At 36.3% G+C, this 5,150-nt stretch overlaps 1 non-coding gene across 1 annotated transcript; it reads right to left on the bottom strand.

The window, feature by feature from the left end:
- Positions 1–383: 383 nt before the first annotated feature.
- Positions 384–4,846, bottom strand: LOC111909955 (uncharacterized). The gene is made up of 10 exons (XR_008232063.1): positions 4,196–4,846; positions 3,139–3,792; positions 2,968–3,051; positions 2,691–2,792; positions 2,448–2,546; positions 1,161–1,553; positions 1,027–1,068; positions 850–926; positions 666–750; positions 384–597 (listed from the first exon to the last, which is right to left on the bottom strand). It is a non-coding gene; the product is annotated as an uncharacterized LOC111909955 (transcript).
- Between the last annotated feature and the right edge of the window lie 304 nt (positions 4,847–5,150).

Genomic DNA, 5,150 nt, shown 5'->3' with positions numbered 1-5,150 from the left:
TCAAGGAAGGCCATGTCATAAAGATAGACGACGCGCATTTGCGCGTCGTCTAGAGACGACGCGCATTTACGACGCGCATTTACGACACGCATTTACGACGCGCGGTTACGACACGCAATGCGTATCAAGGAAGGCCCTGTCATAAAGGAAGACGACACGCATTCGCGTGTCGTAACCTTACGACGCGCGTGTTAATGACACGCAATGCGTATCAAGAAAGCCCCTGTCAAGAAAGGCCATGTCATAAATGAAGATGACACACATTTTTGCGTATCATAATTTTAAATGTTCTAAAAAAAATATATTTATATATTTATTAATTTTTAAATTAAATTTGCATTTAATGTCTCATAACAAGAAAATAAAATACCATATATAAAAAATACTATCCATTACATAAAATTTTTTGTCATACAAATAACAAACTGTATTTTATATTCATACATATGATTACATTATTCATTAAAAAAACATATACATACATCTTCCCCTAAAATGTTATTACATGATGTTGGCCACTTCATTGATGGATCACCAAGAGGAAAAACAACAACTAACCTAAATGTTCCATGATGTGCCGATACTCATGTCCTGTAACTTTAAATAATAATAAATAATAATAAATATTAATTGGAAGTAGTGATAAGTTATTAAATCAAACATACCACACCAACACTGTTTTTGACAAGATTGCCTCTGTTTTCTGCACTTGCTTGATGTAGCATCTGTTTCACAACCAATCCCCCCATGCTGCAATACAATATAATAATATATTAACAAGAATACCAAAATGGCTAAAAGAGAAATTCTTCTGTTTTTTCTCTTTCATTCTTAATTAAATATTTCAACCTATGAGTTACAAATACAACAGGTCGATCTCCAATACGTGCTGCAATAAGCTTTTCCAACAGCATCGAGCTAACTTCCTACAAAATTTCACATTCCAATTTATTTACATTTCCAATAACCAAACATCTCCAAATCTCATTTATTTTTTAAATATATTTCTAATAACACACCACAAACCTGAAGAGGCAAGCTTGATCCAGACCATTGTGTAAGATTCGTCTGCAAAACAAAAGATATAACTCAAACTTCATTTACAATTTACAATCATGTTTTTATACAAAAACAATTTATAATTTTATATAATCACAAACCTTGTACTTAAGACTAAACAAACGTGCATGAGGGAAATCAGTAGAAAGCCACTCCCCTGGCCAAAAAGTCCCATGTTTTCCTGCCTCTTCATCAATCTTTTCCACAAGCCCAGATTTAGATGATGACTTGTCTTCAGATAACCTCCAAGTCTTGTAGGGCCCACCACGAAGCCCATGAACAAAAATAACATCAAGTGAAGGACTCTCTAATCCACCTTCAGAATCATTATTCCTTCCTTTTCCAGAGCATTCCCAATGACTCATTCCAGGGTTGATCAAAAAAACCGTCTCACCATAACGAGCACAACCATGATTTTTAGTTTTAGAGCCACTATTTCCATCATCATCATCATTACAGAAGATATTCAACAATGTTGCTCTAGCATAGCTTTGAGTTTTAAAAAACATATAACAATATAAACATAAAATGAATGAAAAAACATTGATTTTTTTTCTTCATATAGTTTTCTTCAAGAATAATTACGATGAAGATATTTTAAATGTAAGAGGTACGCTTATCAATAATTAATTATCACATTGTTCATCAACCATATATATTTGAAGTCACATCTGTTTTGAAATAGAATGATCGCAAGTTTGTGACATGAAGTATGGTTTCGTACAGACTTGACTAATTATTGGAGTGTCGCATGTATCTATGTATGTTACGTACACAAATAATCACATCAATTTTAAAGCATAAAAGACAAAGTTCCCAACACCAAAAAGCAACCACAACTACGTTACATGCATGATGATCTTCATCAAAACGACAAAACCCATTACCAAATATACAAAACTTCCCCCCACATAAATTAATTATTAGGTAAACAAATGTCAAAAAGATGATTTCCCAAATATCACAATAAAAGAAAAAAATGATATATTGAGATATGATAAATTTACAATAAGGTAGGATGAGGGATTGTGATTGTAAAATAATAAAAGATTTTAGTACCTGTTGTTTTGTTATTTACACTCAGTGACTCTTTGGATGATGATGATGATTATGTTTATGTATGTGAGGAGGGGTCTACCATACCATAAATGATAAAAACTATTATGGTATATACATAATTCTTCATCGATATGATGATGCTGCTCTAAGTTTGTGCAAAAATTGCAAAGTTTCACTGTAAGAAGGATCTGTTCGGGTGATGGGCTTGCATGAATTAACATGATCTGTCGACTCCAACACCTGCCAACAAGTCAAGCGTATCCAAATCAGCATCACTTTTGTAGAAATTATAAGTAGGGTAAAATAGTCATTTGCTAAATAAAACTTACAACAAGTTCCCCATATCCAGGATATGCAGATTCAATTGGTACTATTTCCAATCGAAAAGCCCATCCCCCATACCCTTCAACTATTGGAGTCACTTTTGTCTGCAAAAAACAACAACATATTAAGTATTTTCTTATTACAAAATTAATACTTTGAAAATTCTACCCGAGTATAGCAGTGAAAATTGCTTTGTATTTGGATGACATTGTTATAAAGTAAGTGCATGAAGAATTTAAAGAAAGTACCTCGCAAAAACTTAGAACATCAAGAGATCCTTTTTTATGTAGCTCGTGAAGAAAATCATTAAGCTCCACTAATCTTGTGGACCCACTTCTCAACTCTCCTATCTGACAAAACAAAAGTAATCATACTTGCAACTTAAAAAGCAAAACAATCCAATCCAATCATATAACTTTTCTCTCATTCATTGCTTCTTCATAATATCCAAGGGGAAGTGAATTGATAAATCATTACACATTTATTCTTCAATTAGTTGACAAAAAAATAAAAATAAAAAAGTACCGATGGTGCAGGGCGAAAGACATAACCCATTCGCCAGGGCATATCTGCAAGTTTACTACCAAAATGTGGGCAACTGTAGAACACCTAAAACATTGGATAACTTAATAACAATAATAATAATAATAATAAATATTAATTGGAAGTAGTGATAAGTTATTAAATCAAACATACCACACCAACAGTGTTTTTGACAAGATTGCCTCTGGGGAGATTTTCATCTTTTAACAACAACTGAGCTACTAAACTCCCGTGAAATTTCACGGATCTTTCAGGAGCAATCAATGCAGACATGACAGCATGTCCATTGAAGTCGAGTTCTTGGATATGGGATCTATTTATATCTGATGCCATTGCTCAATTTGCTAAAGCCCATGCAGCAAAAGGAACAGCAACATGTTGTGAATGCAAATCATCCCATAGTCCAGGGATAACAGTTGTGTTTACAGAAGAAGTGTTGTTTAATTTGTTGAAAGATGATGAGTTGTGAGTGGCTTTAGATTCATCTAACTCCATTGATCGATTGCTTGTAGAAAGACCTACAATTGAAGTGCCTCCAAGAACTTCCATTCCAATGCCCTTTAATCCAGTTCCATCATCATCATCCTGGCTGCTGCCAGGTGGCTCATCCATGTGCATGCCACCTTCTTCAATAACTTCAAGTGCAGCTGCAATATCTCTCATTGCTGCAGTTCCTGATAGCATGGGCTTAAGTTTGATTTTGTCCACATTGTCACAATTGGAAGTGACAATATCCATGATTGCTGCAACAAGCATGCTTCTGCCTTTTGAAGGGTCAGAAATGTTAAATGAACTTCGCCTTGGGTGCTGCTTTCATGAAAATGCTATATCAATATGATAAAAAGTTATTCTGGATAAACTTATATACATTAGAAAATTAATCAAAATCCTAACTTCCCAAACAAGCTATGATTATGTTATTTATGCATGTAGCTTTAGTAGGGTGGACAAATAGCACATCTAATAATTGTTGCTTAAACTACAAAATCAAATACTACTTATTCTGATACACCAATTAAAGGAGAACTCACTGAGTCCGGTTGGAGCTCATTCAACATTAAGGATTTAAGGCCACTAACAGGATTACTAAATCAACAATTAAGAATATAACTATAAGCTACTTTTTGGGGCACACCATTACTCTTGCATTTACTAACACAAGAAACAGCAAAAGAGAATATGGTGTTGTCCAATGATGACAGAATTATACCTTTTTGGATTGATGAGGTTGAGCAAAGAATATGAACCTGAGAAGATTGGGAATGGCATGAGGCCTCCCAAGAACCGCCTCCGACACATTAGGGTCAGCAATCAAGTACGCTAAAGCCCTAGCCGACTCGGCCTGAGTCCCATAATTTCCCCCTCCGGACAATGCCACCGACTCTAATAACCAATCCAACACCACACCACCGCCAGCACCAACAATCGCAGCCCTCCGGCTCTCATTTGCCGCCACAATATCCGCCAATAACGCCGCAACCCTAACCTCAAACCCTGACCAAACTTCATGGTTAGCCGAAGACAAAACCGAACGAAGAGATTTCCATAGAACCGACGCCGCAACGCCGGTATGCTTCATCGTATTCACAACTCTCTTAAACGACTCCTTCGACCGGTCAATCGCGTGTTCGAAATCATCAAGCAAACGTTTCTTCTTCGCTTGTTCTTCCTTAATTTCGCTGTCATCAAATATGATAACGGATGATGCAGCAAGAATTGCGGCAGCGGATATTACAGTCGCGGATAATGCAAAGCGAGAAGTGCCTGATAGAGGAGATAGAGTCCTAGGGCGGAGGCGGTGGAGAACCAATGGCGGTGGCGGAAGATCATCTTGTGAATGTGAACTGTTGATCAATTTCATGGCCTAGTGACCAAAAAACCTTCGATTTCACTAAGAACCGGAACCCTAGTTCCAACAATAGTCGATTTTTGGTATTTGATTGAGAGAGTGAGAGAGAGAGAGAGAGAAGAACGATTGAAAGAAGGTAGAGGAGAGCATGGCGGGGTTTTTAATTTTTTCAGAATTTCATTTCCCCCTTTCCCCCACTATTAAAGGATGGAACGCGCGTTCCATTAAAAAATATAAAGCGACATCCTTAGACGACGCGCATTTTATTATAGGTGCCCTCCGTGTTTTTTTTAGACACTAATTTAAGGGCGCGCAA

Source organism: Lactuca sativa, chromosome 4, assembly GCF_002870075.4.
Source record: "Lactuca sativa cultivar Salinas chromosome 4, Lsat_Salinas_v11, whole genome shotgun sequence".
Taxonomy (NCBI): Eukaryota; Viridiplantae; Streptophyta; class Magnoliopsida; order Asterales; family Asteraceae; genus Lactuca; species Lactuca sativa.
Note: the sequence above shows the minus strand (reverse complement) of the source record. Positions and strands in the feature narration are given on the sequence as shown.